This window comes from Bos indicus x Bos taurus, chromosome 7 (genome assembly GCF_003369695.1).
Source record: "Bos indicus x Bos taurus breed Angus x Brahman F1 hybrid chromosome 7, Bos_hybrid_MaternalHap_v2.0, whole genome shotgun sequence".
NCBI lineage: Eukaryota > Metazoa > Chordata > Mammalia > Artiodactyla > Bovidae > Bos > Bos indicus x Bos taurus.
This window is the reverse complement of record NC_040082.1, coordinates 20,180,237-20,202,161: the sequence shown is the minus strand read 5'-3', so window position 1 is coordinate 20,202,161 and position 21,925 is coordinate 20,180,237. Positions and strand designations below refer to the sequence as shown.

Genomic DNA, 21,925 nt, shown 5'->3' with positions numbered 1-21,925 from the left:
AGTCAGAGACCAAGGCCCTCCCTTCTCTTCCCTCAGGGGTGAGTAGTTCTGAGACTTGGTATCTCCCTGCAGTCCCCTGGGCCCTGAATGCCAGCAGTGGACTGTGGGGGATTAGCTGTAACTTATTCGGGCAAGTTTTGCTCTCTAGTAGAGAGAGGAGAGATTGATTATGCTCTGAGACTTTTGGAAGTTCATAGTGTTGTATGTTCAGCAGGAAAACATGGGCATATGATTTGCTAATCGTTCTTTTGTTATTGTTTTTAGTTAATAATTCTGTGGGCACCACAGAATTTACACCTTTACCCCTGTACACCTGTGATGTGTGTTCACGACAGAAAGATGTGCTGAACTTTTATATGTGGATGTCCGGATGTCCTGTGTCTTAAAGCGGTGTTTCTCAGAAGATGGGTGGAAAGCCAAGTCGATCAGGGCTACTTGTTCAAAATGTGGTTATTCCAGAATTTTTGACTTGGAATCTTTCATGATGAAGACTGAGAGTCTGCACTTGTAATGAATTTCTAAGGTGATTCTTTTGTACCCTAAAATTTTGAACCATCGTTGTAACTTGTGGAGAAAGACAGTGGCCATAAGACAGTGTTCTTCCAAATAACCTTTTTGATTTCTTCTGGGCCAGGATATTTTGGACTATGGATCACACAGAGCTAATTAGTACTGGATTATTAATTAGTTTACTATCTGTGTATTTCCAACATAGATTGTACTTTTCTTTCTCTCTCACATGAATACAAACATTTTGTCAGTATCTAAATCTAGATTTAGATCTATACTTAAGAACTTTTAATCTTTTTATGATTTTTAAAGTGCTGTCAATTTATCTATAAATCTCGTTCCATTTTCATACTCAGTATTGTTTATTTGTGCCTCTTTTCTTGATAAGCCTTTCTGTAGGTTCATCTATTTTATTTATTTCTTCAAAGAACCAAGCTATGGTTTTGCTTATTGTCTCTGCTTTTTTCAAGTAAATGTTTTTTCTTTATTATTTATTTTTCTACTTAATATTTACTTTTTAATCTATAGTTAGTTTTGAATTAATTTATCTCTTTTTAGTTTTATAAATAAGTACAATTAAGTCTATAAATTTACTTTTCATGTCACTATAGCAGCTTTACAATAAAATTCGGTAACTTCATCTAGTTCTGAACATTCTGTGATTTTCATTTTAACTTTAGTTTGAGAGCACAGTTTTTAAATGTTTTCTTTTCCTACTGAGTCCTCATATTGTAGTGTTGGGTCAAAAGTGGAGTATATATGAAATCATTTTGGAAAAAAAAATTTGAGATTTTAGCAGGAATCTTGTACATAGTCAGTTTTTATAAATATTTTCTGTTAACTTGCCAAACTTTTTATTTGTTCAGACTCTTTTTTATTCTTGTAATTTTTTTATCTGCTTGATCTATCAGTATCTGACAAAAATGTTTTAAAGTTTTTATTTTGACTGGGTATTTCTTACTGTCTCCTTTGAATTCCATCAAGTTTTACCAAATATGTTTTAAGATTACATCAATATTTTTCATATATTTTGATAGTTTTTCTATTATCAATATCCTTTTAATGCTTTTTCTTTTAAATTATATATTTGTCTGATTTCCTTATTGCTAAGACAGCCTTTTATTACTGTTTTTAGCATATTTATATTATCTTTTTCATACTTTATTTTCAGCCTTTTATGTGTTTTTGTTTTAGATGGGATTCTTGTTAAGCAATAAATAGCTTGATTTTTTTTTTAATGAATTCAAGCATTCTCTTTTCTAATGAGTTTAGTTTATGTATGTTTATTGTGATTACTGATATATTTGATAACTTATGGCTTTATGTTTTCTGTTTATTATTTTTTTTCTTCCCTTCTTCATTTTTTCTCCTTCCCTGTGTTCTGGTGAATTAATAATGTTTTCTTTAACCTCTTATTTTTTTCTGATAATTTGGAAATTGTGGATTGTTTTAATGTTTATTCATAAATTTTAACATGTATTATTTGTGAGAAGTTTAGCAGTATCTGTAGTTATTGTCTTTGTCCTCTTTGTAATTAAAATGAGTCATCAATTTTTATTTATAGATTTTTTCAACAAGAATTGTCATTTGTTTAACAAATAGATAAAAATTTTGGCCCACATAGTAACTTGCTATGTTTATCTTTGTTTCTTGTATATTATACCTTCCTGCTGAGTTTAATTTTTCTTGTTCCAGAAGAATTTATTTTAATGAGTCTTTTGGTAAGTGTGTTAGTGTCAAGTATTTCAGTCATTTTATGTCTGAAATATATGTATTTACCCTCAATTCTTGAATAATAGTTTGAGTAGTTTTGAAATTTTAGGTTAAGAGTTTTATTTCCTTGGCATCTTTCTAATATCTCTTCATTGTTTCTTGCCATCTGTTGTTGCCTGTCCATCATTCTAATGTAGATAACACATACTTGCAGTTCAGTTCAGTTGCTCAGTCATGTCCAACTCTTTGCAACCCCATAGACTGCTGTACACCAGGCCTCCCTGTCCATCACCAACTCCCGGAGTTTACCCAAACTCATGTCTGTTGCATGTTAGCTAATGACATGTTCTGGCTTAATTTTTAAAATTTCTCAGCAGTTGCCTTATCACATATTTCTTTATCAATTCTCTTTTTCTGAAAGGTATATTAGGATACTTTCCAATGGGCTTCTCTGGTAGGTCAGATGGTAAAGAATCTGCCTGCAATGCAGGAGACCCCAGGTTTAATCCTTGGATCGGGAAGATCCCCTGGAGAAGGGAATGGCTACCCACTCCAGGATTCTAGCCTGGAGAATTCCATGGACAAAGGAGCCTGGCAGGCTACAGTCCATGGGATTCAAAGTTGGGTACAACTGAGCTATTAACACACGCACGCACTTTCCAAAATTTTACATATTCTTTTATAATTTTTAACCTTGTCTTTCTGTGCTGCATTTTGGGTGAGTTTTTCAGTATTTACTACCCTTTCATTAATTCATTCTTTGATGCCAGCCTAAAGTTATCCCACTGATTGTATCTTTAATTTCAATAACTGTGCTTTTAAATATCAGTTCAGTTAAGTCACTCAGTCGTGTCCAACTCTTTGCAACCCCATGAATCGCAGCACACCAGGCCTCCCTGTCCATCACAAACTCCTGGAGTTCACTCAGACTCACGTCCATCGAGTCAGTCCATCCAGCCATCTCATCCTCTGTTATCCCCTTCTTCTCCTGTCCCCAATCCCTCCCAGCATCAGAGTCTTTTCCAATGAGTCAACTCTTCGCATGAGGTGGCCAAAGTACTGGAGTTTCAGCTTTAGCATCATTCCCTCCAAAGAAATCCCAGGGCTGATCTCCTTCAGAATGGACTGGTTGGATCTCCTTGCAGTCCAAGGGACTCTCAAGAGTCTTCTCCAACACCACACTTCAAAAGCATCAATTCTTTGGTGCTCAGCCTTCTTCACAGTCCAACTCTCACATCCATACATGACCACAGGAAAAACCATAGCCTTGACTACCCGGACCTTTGTTAGCACAGTAATGTCTCTGCTTTTGAATATGCTATCTAGGTTGGTCATAACTTTCCTTCCAAGGAGTAAGCGTCTTTTAATTTCATGGCTGCAGTCACCATCTGCAGTGATTTTGGAGCCCAGAAAAATAAAGCCTGACACTGTTTCCACTGTTTCCCCATCTATTTCCCATGAAGTGATGGGACCGGATGCCATGATCTTCGTTTTCTGAATGTTGAACATTAAGCCAACTTTTTCACTCTCCACTTTCACTTTCATCAAGAGGCTTTTGAGTTCCTCTTCACTTTCTGCCATAAGGGTGGTGTCATCTGCATATCTAAGGTTATTGATATTTCTCCAGGCAATCTTGATTCCAGCCTGTGTTTCTTCCAGTCCAACGTTTCTCATGATGTACTCTGCATATAAGTTAAATAAGCAGGGTGATAATATACAGCCTTGATGTACACCTTTTCCTATATTTTTCTCATTTGTCTATTCATATTTCACTTCCGTGTATATTTTGTGGACTCTTGTTACTTTTATTGATAATTTTGTCTACACTAAATTCTGGTCATCATTAACTTACTCTTTTAAGGTCTTTGTCAGATTGTTCATGAAATTAATTTCATCTGGAGCACATTTATATTCAAATAGTTGATTTTATTGATTGCCTTTTATTTGCATTAGGTTTATTCATGTGTTTTAAAGTATTGGTTGGCAGGCTTATTTGGAGTAGTGGATTCTTTTTTCTTCTCTTTTTTCTCCTCTTTTTCCTTTTCTTCATCATCTTTTCATGTCTAACAGTATTACAATGGCTTCCATCCAACACTTAGAGTCTCCGTTCTGGGACTCAGACTGATAATAACTACATACTAGTCAATCTAGTCTAGGAGCTAAATAATGTCTTGGCTCAGTTTCTGGTAGGGTGGCTGTATTGATGTTTTCACTTAGCAAGTCTTACAACTTCATAAAACACTAACACAGGTGGCAGTTGACAGAAACTGTTTCAGTCTTTTATTAGGACGTTGAGGTAGGGAGACATCAGAGCAAGGCACCTGCAGTCCCGTCTCCTGTGAAACATTCTCGTTTCTCTTTATCCCACAGGAGCTGAAATTTCTGATGTCTCAGCATACTTACAGACCATAATCCAACAAGATCACTACTTTAGCACCTGCCCAGTCTCTTGATTTTTATTCCTTTCCAGTTCACAAAAATATTTGATTATATTTGAAGCTGGCTATAATTTTTACTCTTCCTATACCCTTAGAAAAAACTCTTATCATTGGGCTGTATTTAGAGTGGACTTTTCCTCTGTGAAGCTATTGTGAGTCTTAAGTTGGAAGTTCTGAACTGTTTGAGCAAGAGGAAGAAATAAATAATTTTATTTGTTATCATTAAGTAATGTTTAATGTCTGTTAAGGCAGAAGTAGCTTTTTTATTTACTGACTTTTATTCTAGTTGTGGAACCCATTGCTCTGAAAAGTTCACTTTGATTGCCTTGAAGCTTTTCTTATTTAGATTGCCTCAATTTTGGTACTGCTTCATTTTGACTTATAATTTGTTGCCAAAATTAATACACTACCCATAAGTATTGAAGAGTATGCTTTTGGGATGGAAAGTATAACAGCAAGGCTGGCAATGTTTCAGTGTCAAAAGAGATTATTTTATTAAAGGCTTCCCTACTGAACACTTCTAATAAAGATTTTTGTGAGTTACTCTGGATAATATTACTCTGCTTCCTCAACCAGAGCCTCTGTTTAATTCTCCACTTTTTTTCACTCAACAGATACTTATTGAGTACCTATTATATGCAAGCCACTGTTCTATGCATAACATATGGGCATGTGACAGCAGACAAATCATATAAAATCTCCATCTTCTTGAAGCTTACATTTCAGCTTATTGTTAATAATAGCTTTGGTTTGGCAGCATTTTCATTAATCAGTAAACTCTAAGGAAATTGGTTATTATGTACAATATTGGTTAGAGAAAAGCAATTGGTGCTTCAAGGTTCACTTTTATTATCTTTCTACCTGGGAGTTATGTCCAGAGGAACTCAATTGATAATTCTTGTCACATGCCTGAAACAGGGACACAAGAAATCCTACCCCTGTCTGCCTGTGCTTGTCTCTCTATATATATTTTCTATTATAAATCTATGGTGGCAGAACACTATCAGTTATTCTATTGCTGTTGTTATGGACTTAAATGAAGGAAATCCAGGAAAAGATAATATACTTTGTCTAAATATTAAAAGTTTGTCTAAAAATTAAATGTGCCACTTGTAGAAAACCACATTGAAACCTTCCAGCTTGAGAAGCAAAGTTAAACCAAGGTGATGAAAAAAAACTTGTTGTCAGTTTAAGCCATGATATTATGTTTTAAAACATAGTCAAAGAAGGGTCCCCTTTTTAATGAGGTACAAGATATGGATTAGAGTTTCTCTTATTAATTAGTTAGCTGTATGAGGAATGACACTTAAAAGCAACTCTAGGGTATCAGTTTTCATTGACTTACTCGTTTTGTTCAGATTTGCTGCTGTGATTAATGAATTTTTGAGCAATGATGATTAGGTTAATTTGAGTTCATTATTCAAAACCAGGGCTTAACAGATGGAACACTAAACTGAAGGTCAGGAAATGTGAATTCCATTCTAGGCTCACTGCTTACTTTCCATGCAATTTGAATTTCCTCCTGCCTTGTAGAAGTATTGTGGATTAACATTATTGTGAATGAAATACTTTAAAGGACTAGAATATAAAGTATTATGAAAATATGTACAGAGCAAAATTATCATAATTTAGAGAAAAAAAAACTTTCTTGTTCACCTTGGAATAATATTTAGAATTGATAAACAACTTTTCAGTGGAAATTTAGATAGAATGCTCTATCAGTTAGAAGAATAGCTTTCTTCTCCAAAATTTAAAGAATAATCATAAAACTTAACATTTGAATAGTGATTTCTAAATTTTTAAGCACTTTCTCTTTCTAACTTCATATCACACTTACAAAAGCCCTGTAAGATAGACCATGTATGTATCAGTTCAGTGAGTTCAGTTGCTCAGTCGTGTACAACTCTTTGCAACCCCATGAATCGCAGCACGCCAGGCCTCCCTGTCCATCACCAACTCCCGGAGTTCACTCAGACTCACGTCCATTGAGTCAGTGATGCCATCCAGCCATCTCATCCTCTGTCATCCCCTTCTCCTCCTGTCTCCAATCCCTCCCAGCATCAGAGTCTTTTCCAATGAGTCAACTCTTCGCATGAGGTGGCCAAAGTACTGGAGTTTCAGCTTTAGCATCATTCCCTCCAAAGAAATCCCAGGGCTGATCTCCTTTAGAATGGACTGGTTGGATCTCCTTGCAGTCCAAGGGACTCTCAAGAGTCTTCTCCAACACCACAGTTCAAAAGCATCAATTCTTCAGCGCTGAGCCTTCTTCACAGTCCAACTCTCACATCCATACATGACCACAGGAAAAACCATAGCCTTGACTAGACGAACCTTTGTTGGCAAAGTAATGTCTCTGCTTTTGAATGTGCTATCTAGGTTGGACATAACTTTCCTTCCAAGGAGTAAGTGTCTTTTAATTTCATGGCTGCAGTCACCATCTGCAGTGATTTTGGAGCCCAGAAAAATAAAGCCTGACACTGTTTCCACTGTTTCCCCATCTATTTCCCATGAAGTGATGGGACCAGATGCCATGATCTTCGTTTTCTGAATGTTGAGCTTTAAGCCAACTTTTTCACTCTCCTCTTTCACTTTCATCAAGAGGCTTTTTAGTTCCTCTTCACTTTCTGCCATAAGGGTGGTGTCATCTGCGTATCTGAGGTTATTGATATTTCTCCCGACAGTCTTGATTCCAGCTTGTGCTTCTTCCAGCCTAGCGTTTCTCATGATGTACTCTGCATATAAGTTAAATAAGCAGGGTGACAATATACAGCCTTGATGTACTCCTTTTCCTATTTGGAACCACTCTGTTGTTCCATATCCAGTTCTAACTGTTGCTTCCTGACCTGCATACAAATTTCTCAAGAGGCAGGTCAGGTGGTCTGGTATTCCCATCTCTTTCAGAATTGTCCACAGTTTACTGTGATCCACACAGTCAAAGGCTTTGGCATAGTCAATAAAGCAGAAATAGATGTTTTTCTGGAACTCTGTTGCTTTTTCCATGATCCAGTGAATGTTGGCTCATGAAAAAAAGACAGAACTCTTTTCTTGTGGGGCTTAGGAGTCACTGGACTCATTTGTCTTATCCTTTAACACCGATGTCAATTTAGAATTTCCCCCTAGAGGCCAGAGACCCTGCCACTGCCACGCCACCTTTTCCTGCAGTTCAGAAATAACATATTTTCCAAGCATACTGCTTGATATTCTGATTTTCCTTAGACCTTCCAAACACCACTGTTGTCTTTTTTCTCTTCAGGACTGTTCTTGTAAATGGCTCTTAGCACTTACCGCGCACTAGCAGAAGAGCAGAGGAACTGCAGTCATTTCAGAAGAAGAATGTAAACAGACTAAGAATCTACCACCCTCCACTGACTGTCCTTTAAGGGATGGGATGTAAATCTGATCCTGTCTTATCCAAAATATGAGCTACTCTAATTCTGTGATGTACAGAAGCCCAGTCAGCATTCAAACGATTTCACAAAAGGGAAAACAGACTATTTGTATCATTTTCTACTTTTCTCTAAGAATTCACAGCAAGGCAACAGGCCACAGTTAGTTGGCATTTACTCTGAATCTGTGAGTCATCCATGATTTTGACGCTGTTACTTCGTATTCCAGTTTGATCCATTTCTGGCCAAAGGAGGACGCCGAGGAGAACTGACTGAGTTTCAGTATAAAGCTCTGTCTAATTGTAAACATGAACACTGGGGACAGGCAGTCTGGGATTTTGTATACACTATCATGACTGTTGTCACAGCGAATTTGCTTCTGAGATGAAAGTCCCAAAGCAGAGAGGAAAGTGTGTGTCAGGAGCTTGGAGACGGGCCTTATGATGTGGTCAGTGGAGATGTTAGGTCATTGGACTCAGTTTCTGAAGTGAGGTACCAGACTCTCCATCCTTTGGGGGCCGGTCACACAAATGAAGACAAATATAAGGCAGAGGGGACACCAGGAGCACAGGCCCTGCTGAGGGGAGCTTACATTCCAGTTATTAAAGACGCTGCACTGGTCAAACAGAGCACGCGGTCAGGCTGAAGGTCACTCTCCCGTGTGTCCCGCCTGCTGTCAGGCCAAGTTCAGCTGTCTCAGCAGTTTTGTCTGGGGGAGCCCATCAGATTTCTCAAGTGTGTGTCAGCATTTGAGGGGCTCCGAAGCCTTGACTGAGAGAGTCACTGACCCGGTCACGTCGCCTTCATCTTTCCTCTGTTCCTCCTCTTCCTCCTGCACACACACACACACACACACACACACACACACCACACACACACACAGTCATGGAAGGCTTAGAAATACAGAAGCCTGATGCCTGAACTCTGCTCACACAGGCTTGTGTATTAATCTACAACACTAGAAGGGAAACTGCAGTTAACATAGGGTGGCAGTTTGTTTGATGTAAGTAAATAATGCAAGGTTTTATTTTATCAGAACATAATATTTATATGCTTTAATTGCTTTTTTATTTCCTTTGGATTATGATAATGGCGTGTACTTAATTCTAAAAATAAGAATTGCTTTTTAAGAGTTTACTTCCCACAGGTATTGCTACAGAAGGGACATATGCAGTGCTTCAAATGATTGATTCTAAAACCAGTGCATTGCTTAAAATAATGCCACTGTATCAGTGACATTCTCCAGGTTTCTCTTTGTTGGATGACTCAGGACTGTTCTGTTTATGCTTCCTGTCTGTTTAGTGGAAGAAACAGGAAAAGTTACAATATTTGAATGAACTTTGCTTGGATTCTTTGCAAATTCTTTATATACACATTTCTGTAGAACTTCATAAACAAACAGAACAGTTATACAGAATGACTTATGCTCAGCTAAGGGTTGAAAGCTATTTACTACCAGAACCAGGAGAATAGAGGAAATATAAATATATATGATAATAAATAGTAAACGTGGAGTTATAATTGCTTTAGATTAATGCTATCTGTTCAGATAATTAAGACCTTAACAGGTTACTCGGTGATGTTTTTTCAGTTTAGGGGTTAATTGCAAAGCTGCATGGAAGCAAAATGCCATGCTCTATTCTAACTCAAACAAAAGCCCAGAGAAACAGAGGAAGGATGCTGCAGAGACTGGAGCCAGCCAGTTTGAACCGGCACTAGTTAGTAATGACAGGGAGAACCGAGGTGGGACCGGCAGAGAGGAGGAGTGCACAGAAGGGAAATTACATTCAGCCAGAGCCTTGTTTCAAGGTTCACTGTGAAAGCCATTTAGAAGCTCTCATTTAAATGTGTGGTTACGGACATAATTTCTTGCAAACTTCTTACTCTTTTGTGGAAGAAACACAGAAATAACTGTGTGATAGCCAAGCTTTATATGCTTTCCCCCTGGGATTTGCTCCTGTTTTCCCCTCTTGTTTGGAGCAGAAAATGAATACTAATAAAATCCTTAATTTGGAACATTTCCTAAGGAAAAAAAAAAGCCAAATATAAATAAAGCCTGCTTCTAAAGAATTCCTAAGAATATTGTGCCAAGTGAAATCACTTCTTTTAAATATTGGAAGCAAACTTCACCATCCAAAGCAAATGAAGCTTTCCTTCAGAACGCTGATTACAATGTTGTAAAACGTGCATCAGGGCCATTCACTTGCTCCAAATGAACAGGGACAGGAAATCACTTATAATCCTCTGTGAGGCTTAAAGTCACAAAAAAGTTTCTTAAGTAAAAGGAAATGAAATTGGTTGATAGTAAATGATCAGTCTTGTGGAAATGTATAATACATAAAGCTTTTTTTTTTTTTTTTTTTAAATGAGAACGACCTTCAGGAATGAGTTAAATTGAGTGGGCAAGAGTGTGGATATGGAGCTTCTGGCATATTTCAAACTCATCATTCTCAAATCAGTTCTGTCTCATTAATTGTGGTTTTACTACTACCAGGCAACAGTCCAAAACCATTTAAAACCTGCTAGATGGTTTCTGCTCTAGGAGTCACTGCCAATCTAGTCCCCCAACTGAAAATACAGGGATTGGAGACAGAATTGGGAGAACGGTCTAACCCCCATTCTCAGCCACACAGTTATCTTAGGAATTTAAAGATTCAACTTCAGAGCCGACTCTCATGCAGAACAAGGATAGTCTAAATTCAGGTGCGTATGAAATAAAAGCCATAGCTAACTTGACATCTCATTTAGTAGAAGCAATCCAGGATTAACTCATAGGGTTATAATGATTACGGAAGTTAAAATATGATGATGCAATTGGTTTTTAATTTTGATAATGTAATTGGTTTATCCAAGGTAGTCTGATAACCTTATTTTAGCCAGTGATTTCAGTCTTTCTCCTCATAAAGTCTTGTGTTAGAGCATTTGCAAGAAAACTATATACCCTTCTGTATTCTCTCCACTCTTTGTTAGCTACTTCATAGTAAAGAATTGTCTGAAAATAAGAGGGTGAAGCCTAGAGCCTAGCGAATATAATCCAAAAGTGTGAATAATTAGAATTATTAACTAGCCCACCTTTCTTTGATGATGACTCATTGAGACCATTCACTCATCAAACACTTTATGCAACTAACCATGAATATTTTAAGTGTTAAGACGATAGGAAAGACATTCATGAAAACACTATATAACCTTTGGCTTAAATATATGTACTTGATAATTAATTAACAATGCCAGTCAGCATTCAATTAAGAAAACTTTAGCAGACATAATAAGGAGTTAGTTCTAGAAAAGTAATGGGCCAGATATATTTGGCTTAAATGTCAAATATATGGCTTAACGTATGGTGTTCCCTGGAGGAGGGGTAGATTTGACTAAAAGAAAGCTGAGAAAGAAATGAATATGAGATATTTACAGAAGAATGAGGAGTTTCTCAGGGTTAATAGTAGGTTCTGCGTTTGAGACTAGTGAGAGATTTAAATGGACAGATAATGCAGGGTCAGGTTGGAGATTGTAAAGTTAATTTTTATAGAACAAGACTCACAGACCCAAATGCCTACAGGAGACCAGAAAAGCTATTTAAGTGTGGCCCTGGGGACTATGGTAACTGGTAAATGTATGCCCTTTCTAAGTGGAAGCCATTACCCAACTCTGACTAATCATTCCCTATGTCAAGGACTTTTGACTTTTTAAGAAAAATTGAGTATCTAAACTATTGTGTGAAATATTTGGATTTTTTAAAAGCACTAAGCAGATCAAGCAAAAACCTACCCGAAAGCTGATTTTAGCCTATGATACTACAGCTACAGTTTGTGTAGGATAAAGATGAGCCTTTCAGCTTTTTTCATCAAGCCAGAGACCTGATGAATATTTCAAGAAGGTTTCACAGTGGTTGCCTCTAGGTGATTTTGAATCACACAGAGCTACAGCCTCCAGGAAACCTTTTCTGCCTCTTCTTCAACTAGGAGCTACAAATAATCACTAAGACTTGAAGACTGATTAAGCTGGTTTTCACGTGTTTCTCTAGGGTGCTTTGGCCAGGAGGAAAAATTGTAGAATAGCTCTTTAGTACTAGCCTTCTCCTATCTCATAAAAATGTCCTTTGTCAGCAATCTCTGCTCAGCCTCTAGCCATACTTCACTTTTAATTGCCAAAAAAAATTGAACACTGAGGGGTGGATGGGTGAGGGAATTGGCCAGTTGGTTGGTTGTTTTGAGGCTGTTCTGAGATCTGGGAGGTAGTGTGAGAGCTGTAACCCCTGGTCTTTGAATCTGAAGTCTTAGAACCAAGTCTCAGTTCTTCTTTTCCTGGTCTTCTCATCTTGGACAAATCATTCCTCTTATTGAACCTGATAGACCCTTCTCCATCCTGGGAATCATGGCACGTGCTGTGTTTCCTTGGCTTGCAAAACCTCTCTTACGCTTACCTGGCCACCACTTTCTTGTCTTTAGTGCTTAGTCACTCAGTTGTGTCCGACTCTTGGCGACCCCATGGACTGTAGTTGGCCAGGCTCCTCTGTCCATGGGATTCTCCAGGCAAGAGTACTGGAGTGGGTTGCCATGCCCTCCTCCATAAGATGACAGCTAAAACGTCAGTTCTTCAAAGAGGCATCCCATGAGCTGTCCATCGAAAGATGAACCTGTGCTCGTTTCTTAGGGTTGCTGTAACAAAGCACCACAGTTGGGGCAGTGGTGCAGAAATTTATTCTCTCATAGTCCTGGAGGCTAGAGATCTGAGATCACAGTGTCAGCAGGTCTATGCCCACTAAAGACTCTAGGGAAGAACCTTTCCTTGCCTCTTCAAAGTTTTTGGTGATTTCTAGTGATCCTTAGCATTCTTGACTTTCAGCTTTTCACTTCTAGTTGCTGCCTCTGTCATCATATGGACTTCTTTCCTGTGTATGAGTCTGTTTGCATATGGTCTTCTTATCAGGACCAGTCAGTCATTGGATTTACGGCCTACTCTAAGCCAGTGTGACCTCATCTAAACTAATGAATCTATAAGACCCTGTTTCCTAATGAAATGTTCCAGGTAGTTATAAATTTTTGGGTCCCACTGTTCAAACTAGGAGGAGCCCCCATTTATTTATTTTTTTAAATGCAATTCCAAAATGCCTAAGCAACACAGTGCAAGACCTTCCCTGGCCATTGAACTGAATTTCTTTTTATTCAAAAGACAGATTTTTCTTCTCCTTTTTGTTTTTCTTTAGTATTCTAAGCAGGCCTGAAATACTGTTATTTAAGAGCGGTAGAAGGAAGGGAATGCAGGTTCTGAAACAACATGGAGAAGGTCAAGATTGTCTGTTCTTTTCACAGGTATATTTATCCCCTGGATAAAGGAGGACAGTGTTGCAGAGTGAATGAGAACCCATGTGTTGGTCCTATCTTCCTACATCATCAGTTATCAGTGTTGTTTTACAGCAAAATAAAATTAATATACATATAGTTAGATAAGCATGATGATATTAAGCAACATGTAAAATTCACATGGGCTTACCAGGTGACACTGCTGCTGCTGCGAAGTCACTTCAGTCGTGTCCGACTCTGTGCAACCCCATAGACAGCAGCCCACCAGGCTCCCCCGTCCCTGGGATTCTCCAGGCAAGAACACTGGAGCGGGTTGCCATTTCCTTCTCCAATGCATGAAAGTGGAAAGTGAAAATGAAGTCGCTCAGTCATGTCCACCTCTTAGCGACCCCATGGGTCGCTGCCCCATGCAGCCTATCAGACTCCTCCATCCATGGGATTTTCCAGGCAAGAGTACTGGAGTGGGGTGCCATTGCCTTCTCGGCTGCCAGTGCAGGAGACGTAAGAGACACAGTTTCCGTCCCTGGGTTGGTAAGATCCCCTGGAGGAGGGCATGGCAACCCACTCCCGTATTCTTGCTTGGAGAATCTCATGGACAGAGGAGCTTGGCGGGCTACAGTCCATAGAGTCGCAAAGAGTTGCACACAACTGGAGTGACTTAGCAGGCATGTATGCAAAATTCGTGTATGCATGAATACTGTATGCACACATGCGGTATTTAAGATTAAGTATGATACACACACAAAAGAAGTATTTGTCAAGGATACAGCCCCAGACTTCCCAGGAGTCAGACATGCATATCCTTTTCCAGTAGAAGTTTGAGATACGCTACATGTGACATAACTTATTCTTCACAACTACCCCACAAGATGAATATAGTTAGCTTGATTTTAAAGATATATATAGTAAAGTTCAGAAAGTTGAATAACTTCCCTGACATCACTGTTGTCTACTGGTAATATTAAAATTTGAATCCAGGACCCTTTGGTTCAGAAGAATGAAATCTTTATGTTGTATAAGGAAGAGATTTAGAAGCAAGCAAATGTAAAGAAGGAAGGTATGCCAATAACATAAAATATCAAAGTGATCAAGTTGCATGAATACTAAAAAGTAGTCTTAGTGGCTCCTTGGTAACCATGGAACCTAGTTAAAGAGGGTTAAAAAATGAATGTGAACCAGAATGATACACAATTGTTCATCAACCAGAATGACTAAAATTCAGAAAAAACATACAATACCAGGTGTTGCCAATGGGAATTTCTGCTAAACAAGCACACACCTATCCTACAGTCTATTTTCTTCTTAAATATGTACCCAAGATAAATAAGTCATAAAAGAGTAGTCTGTGAGATATTTATTACAGCTTTATTCATCAGTTCAGTTCAGTCACTCACTCATGTCCGAATCTTTGCAGCACCATGGACTCCAGCATGCCAGGCCTCCCTGTCTATCACCAACTCCTGGAGTCCACCCAAAATCACATCTATCGAGTCAGTGATGCCATCCAGTCATCTTATCCTCTGTCGTCCCCTTCTCCTCCTGCCCTCAATCCCTCCCAGCATCAGGGTCTTTTCCAAAGGGTCAGCTCTTCACATCAGGTGGCCAAAGTATTGGAGTTTCAGCTTCAACATCAGTCCTTCCAATGAACACCCAGGACTGATCTCCTTTAGGGTGGACTGGTTGGATCTCCTTGCAGTCCAAGGGACTCTCAAGAGTCTTCTCCAATACCACCGTTCAAAAGCATCAATTTTGCAGTGCTTAGCTTTCTTTATAGTCCAGCTCTCACATCCATACATGACTACTGGAAAAACTATAGCTTTGACTAGATGGACATTTGTTGGCAAATTAATGTCTCTGCTTTTTAATATGCTGTCTAGGTTGGTCATAGCTTTTCTTCCAAGGAACACGTGTCTTTTAATTTCATGGCTGCAGTCACCATCTGCAGTGATTTTGGAGCTGCTCCCCACCTGCCCCCCCCCCCCCCCCCGCCAAATAAAGTCTCTCACTGTTTCCATTGTTTCCCCATCTATTTGCCATGAAGTGATGGGACTGTATGCCATGATGTTAGTTTTCTGAATGTTGAGTTTTAAGCATAATATTCCCAAATTGTAGATAACCCAAATGTCCATAGGAAGTAGAATGAATACATTTTGGTATATTCGTTCAGTGGAATACTACACAGCAATTAAAAAGAGTGAAACATTATTACAACAACATAGATGAATCTCACAAACATTTGTTAAGAGAAATAAACCAGATATGAAATAGTACATACTACAGTCCATTCAGAATGAAGTTTAAGAATAGGCAGAACTAACTGATGGTAATTCAGGTGTGTATGGTGATTTTCTTGAAGCTACTGGGTATTAACTGGGAAGGGAAATAAGTGAACCTTATGAAATGTTGGAAATGTTCTATATCTTGATCTTGATGGTGATTTTATAGTGGGTATACAGAGATGTAAAATTTTGTCTAATTGCAATTAAAGATTCCTGAGATCTACTGTATATATGGTAGACTTTAAGTTTAAAAATGTTAAACTTTTTTCTTATGAGTATCTTCATGAGATAGATGGGGAACAAGGAGGTAGTAAATAAAAGAATATATTTTTAGAAGAAGAAGGAAAGAAGAAATCAGGCCAGAAGGTCCAATACCTAGTTAATAATGGATCTAGAAAGTATGAAAAGAGACAATGGAGAGGAAGAAATTATCAAAGAAATATATAATAAAAATGGCCAGAATTGAAGAATATGATTCATAAGAGCCCTTAAAATGCTTAGCAAACAAAACCAAACAAGGTGTGAGATCACTGTGACGTTTCAGAACACTGTAATAAAACGAAAGAGCTAAGGATTTCCAGAGGATCCACCCACCCCCAGCCCAGTGTCACATGTTGGGGATTAGAATGGTCTTAGACATCTCAACAGCAACACCAGAGGACAAAAATGAGTAACTTTAGAATTCTGATTGTAAATTGTTTTTTATAACACAGTCAAACAAGACCTCAGTTATACAAGTCTTCAAAAAAAATGATCTCTGTGTACTGATGTAGCTACTAGAGATGTGCTTCAGTACAGGAAGGAGGAGGAAAATAGAAATTCAGAATCTGGAATGCAAGGGGAATCCCAGGACAATGAGTGCACGGCAGGCCTTAGAGCACAGCTGGTCTGTTCTCAACCTTCTAAAACAATTGAAACTTAAAAACCATGTACATGAAATTGTTTTAATGACTATAAAAACTGAATTTAAAATGAATTGGGCTTAGATGGTAGAGGTAATAAATGGGTGAGTGGAATCCCAGAATAGGACACAGAAGAAGGAATTGGTTATGAGTGTGGGTGTTGAAAGGCTTCCCAGGTGGCTCAGTAGTAAAGAGTCTGCCTGCCAATGCAGAAGATGCAAGTTCAATCCCTGGGCCAGGAAGATCCCCTGGAGTAGGAAATGCAACCCCCTCTAGGATTCTTGCCTGCAAAATTCCATAGACAGAGGAGCCTGATGGGCTATGGTCCATGGGGTCGCAAAGAAAGAGTTGGACACCACTGAGCTATTGAGCATGCACGCACGAGTGTAGAGAAGGGAGGGTGCTTGCCTTTCTCTGATATAGGTAAACTCTAGGGGTTCTCTGCATCTTAAAGTACCTGTGCACATGATGGCTGAATTTGGTTTAAAGTCTGAGCCACATATTCTGAGATGCATTCAAATGACAAGTCAGAATGAAGCAAAACAAAAAACAAAAAAAACAGATCATGATATTTTAGAGCAGTGTGGTAAGGCACATTAGCCTGCATCCAGCCCAGTCCTCTTAGTTTTTAAAATAGAGCATGTTCCATTCACTGTTTGGAAGTGACTCAGTAAAGTACATGGTGTTCTAATATGGAGCTTCTTTGACAAAGGAGGGATGACTTCACTCATGCTTGATTAACCATTTCCAGAATAATGCATTGTTAAACTTGAACTTTGTACAACAGCTGCTCCATAATTCCTATCAGTATCTTAACTATTGAATGGTTCCAAATATTAGGAGAGCTGGCCATATATTCATAATTATGGTAGTTATTTCAATGAAGAATACAGTAATGAGTAGATATAAAAGTTTGGTGCTTCATTTTGAACTGTATTCATCTCCTGGATAAAACTGAATATATATATGGTGAGAAGGAGAAAGAGAGATATACAGTATGTATGTATAGCTATGAAAGTGAAAGTGTTAGTAGTGGGTTCCGTCCCTGGTCAGGGAGCTATGATCTCACATGCCTCATGGCCAAAAAACCAAAACATAACACAGAAGCAATATTGTGGCAAATTCAATAAAAACTTTAAAAACGGCCCACATCAAGAAAATCTTCAAAAAATTAATAATCTATTATAAATAATGTCCTCTTCCTGCAGATGAAATGGCTAGCTGAGCTAAACATTAATGCTGACTATTTCATTTTACTACCGTTGATAGAAATAAGCCTCAATCTTCTTTTATATCCTTATTCCTACTTGGCAGAACAAAGAATGATCACTTTATAAAGTTCGTGATTAAGGCATAAAAAGAGTAGGAGAGAGGGAATCTTGTGTGGGACTCAGCCTTGATATAGAACATCTCATCTCTGCTTCTAGGTAATCCATTGTTCCCAACTAGGAAACATTTCTTCCGCTCCTTAGTGTCTTCCATAGAGCCCGCCTCAGTGCTAGATACTCTATGCCTACTAGGTAACTAGTTGAACTGGGTTGTAGAGAGAAGATGAGATCGCTAATTTTTCAAGACCAAGTCAGGAACAAGGCAGAATTTTGAATTCTTTTTAAAGTGATACAGAATTTTGAAGATACTTGTTCCTTTTGCTTTACTGAGGAAAGAATGAATAAAATTTCATCACTTACTGTGAATCCCTGAAAATAGACTGTATGATTTTAAACATTTTCCTGAAAATTTCTCAAGTTTTAAATGTAGAACCATTCTTTGTAAACAGCCTTTTAATCTCCCTCACCCACTTCTTTGCTCCACTCGCTTCCCTCCACTCTGGCAACCACCTGTTTGTTCTCTGAATCTGTATATCTATTTCTGTTTTGTTATGCTTGGTCATTTTTATTTTTTTATATTCCATGCACAAGTGAAATAATATAGTACTTGTCTTCCTCTGACTTATTTTACTTGGCATAATACCGACTAAGTCCATTCATGTTGTTGTAAATGGCAAGATTTCATTCTCTTCTATGGCTGAATAATATTCCAATATCTCTTTCACACACACACACACACACACACACACACACGCACCTATTGATTGGCACTTAGGTTCCTTCCATATCTTCTTCCATATATTAGCTATTGTAAATAATGCTGCAATGAACAGAGGGATGCATGTATCTTTTCTAATTAGTATTTTTGTTTTCCCTGGGTTAATGCCCCAAATTCCTTAGTGGAATTGGTAGGTTATATGGTAATTCCATTTTTAATTTTTTGAGGCACCATCATACTGTTTTCCATAGGGACTGCACCAACTTGCATTCCCATCAGCAGTGTACAGGGGTTCCTTTTGCTCTACAACTTTGCCAACATTTGTTATCTGTGGTCCTTTTGACAGCCATTCTGACAGGTGTGACGTGATATCCCATTGTGGTTTTGATTTGCATGTCCCTCGCGATTAATGGGGCATCCTGAGTAGCTCAGCTGGTAAAGTATTCTTGGGCTTCCTTGGTCGCTCAGATGGTAAAGAATCTGCCTGCAATGCTGGAAACCTGGGTTCAATCCCTGGGTTGTGAAGATCCCCTGGAGGAGGGCATGGCAACCCACTCCAGTATTCTTGCCTGGAGAATCCCCAGGCAAGACAGAGGGACAGAGGAGCCCGGCGGGTTACAGTCCATGGGGTCACAAAGAGTTGAACACGACCGAGCGACTAAGCACAGCCCATCATGATTAATGATGTTGAGTGTCTTTTCATGTGCCATCTGTATCTCTTCTTCAGAAAAATGTCTATTCAGATCCTCCACCTATTTTTTAATCAACAACCTATTTTTAACAACCTTAATTTTTAAGGTTGTTTGGTTTTATTTGAAGAAGAGTTGTATGAGCTCTTTATATATTTTGAATGTTAATCCCTTATCAAGTGTATCATTTGTAAATATTTTCCCCTGTTCAGTAGATGGCCTTTTCATTTTGCCAATAGTTTTCTTCTTTAGTTTGATGTAGTCTCGTCTGTTTATTTTTGCTTTTGTTCTCTGCAAATGAGGAGACACATCCAAAAATACTGAGACTGAAATGTATTACTGAGACCACTGTCAAAGAGCTCGCCTCTGTTTTCTTCTAGAAATTTTATGGTTTCAGGTTTTATATTTAAGTCTTTGATCTGTTTTTGAATTTAGTTTTATGCATAGTGTGAGAGAGTAACCCAGTTTGAGTCTTTTGAGTGTAGCTGACCGGTTTTCCCAAAACCGGTTACTAAAGAGGCTGTCTTTTCCCTGTGTATATTTTTGCCTCATTTGTCATAGATTAATTGTTCATATAAGTGTGGATTCGTTCCTGGACTCTCTGTTCTAGGCCATTAATCTATGTGTCTGTTTTTGTGCCAGTGTTATACTGCTTTGATGACTGTAGCTTTGTAGTATAGTTTGAAATCAAGGAATGTGATACCTCCAACTTTGTTCTTCTTGCTCAAGATTGTTTCAGCTATTCATGGTCTTATATGTTTTCATACAAATTTTAGAACTATTTGTTCTAGTTTTGTGAAAAATGTTATGGGTATTTGGATAGCCGTTGCATTGAATCTGTAGATGGCTTTGAGTAGTATGGTCATTTTAACAATATTAATTCTTCTAATTCATGAGCATGGTTTATCTTTCCATCAGTTTGTGTCTTCTTCAATTTCAGGTCTTTTATCTTCTTAGTTAGATTTGTTCCTAGATATTTTATTCTTGTTGATGCAGATGTAAAGGGGACTATTTTCTTAATTTCTCTAATAGTTAGTTGTTAGTATATAGTTCATGAGTTGCAACATGTGGGCTCAGTAGCTGTAGCTTGATGGCTGTAGATCGTGGTTCCAGTGTTAGTGGTATGCAGGCTTAGTTGCACCATATAGCATGTGGAATCTTTCTAGACAAGGGATTGAACACACGTTCCCTGCATTGCTGGGTGAATTCTTAACCACTGGACCACCAGGTAAGTCCCTTAAGCAGGTTTTTAAAAGATTAAATACACAGCATATGGTCCAGCCATTTCTCTCCTAAGTATTTACTCAAGATAAATGAAAGCATATGTCCATACTAAGATTTGTACATTGATAGCAGCTTTTCTTCGTAAAAGCCAAAAACTGGAAACAACCCGAATATCCGTCAACAGGTGATAGGACACGTTATTAGAATATTACTCAACAATAAAAAGAGAGTAAACCATTGATACATTATTTTGGATGAATTTCACAATAATGATGCTGAGTAAAATAAGCCAGAAAGAAAAGAGTATACGTGTTTCCATTAACATGGAATTCTAGTAAATGAAACTAATGTGTAGTGACAGAAAACAGGTTGCCTGACGATGTGCAATGTGGTGGTGGTGCAAGGAGGTACTACAAAGGTCGTGAGGAAGCTTGGGGCGTGATACGTTAATTATCTTGATTGTGAAGATGGTTTCACAGGTCAAAACTAATTGAATCATACAGATTATATATGTCCCATTTATTGTCTGTCAATCATATGTCAATAACACTGTTTAAGAAAATACTATGCTCAAAATCATGATAGAGGCTGTATGGGATACTGAATACTTAATAATGTTTTCCTTCTTAAAAATATATTCAAAATAATAATAATAGAGGATATTACTGGATTGTTGCCTTTAAGGAGGTGACAGTTTTCCAGGAGATTAAAGTTAATTTGTAATCTAAGAATTGGGAGAATTGGATAGCAAAATGGATTCATTGTTATAACAGAATCCTGTCTTTAAAAATTCAGAGCTTGAAATGGTTATTTATGGTTGAAGGAAATAGCCATATGATAGAGTTGACATTTCCACTACACCTTGAAAAATGGACATAATTTTGAATAGAGAAAGCTCAGACAAAAATTCAAGCTACACAGAAGACAACGAACAAAAGCAAAGAGTTGAGAGATGATGTGAACATGTTTTAGAGAAGGGCAATCAATGCGGTTAGAGCAGCAGGTTTGGAATACGAAGGGTCCTGAGGAAGAGAAGGTAAGGCCAAGCCACTGCATTGTTTCCTCTTTGAATATTCCTCTGACTTCCATACACAAGCAGAACCATTCAGCCTTGACTTTGCATTCCCCTGAGGTTTCACACCATTCTCTACTTCAGCACCTGTCACATTTTATTGCATCGTATGTGCATGTCTTGCTTCCTCCTAGGAAGTTCCCTGTTCGAAAGGATAACTTTTAGCCCAGTATAAATGCTCAGCAAGTGCTGTTAGCACTCAAAAAAATAGAAAAGTCTAGGAGTCGGTCATGACCAGAGTAGGTGAAATTTGAGCTGGTTCTGTAAAAACTGAGTAGGTTTGAGTATGATGGAGAGTGGAGAGAAGACTGTTTCATAGAGAGAGGAGAGGGAATGTGTGTGGTAAAGGGAGGGGATGGTAGC

General features: G+C 38.1%; 1 protein-coding gene across 2 annotated transcripts in view; it reads left to right on the top strand.

Annotated features, from left to right (window-relative positions):
- ADGRV1 (adhesion G protein-coupled receptor V1) overlaps nucleotides 1–21,925 on the top strand; it is a 541,641-nt gene that overhangs the window by 327,107 nt on the left and 192,609 nt on the right. The window lies entirely within an intron of this gene.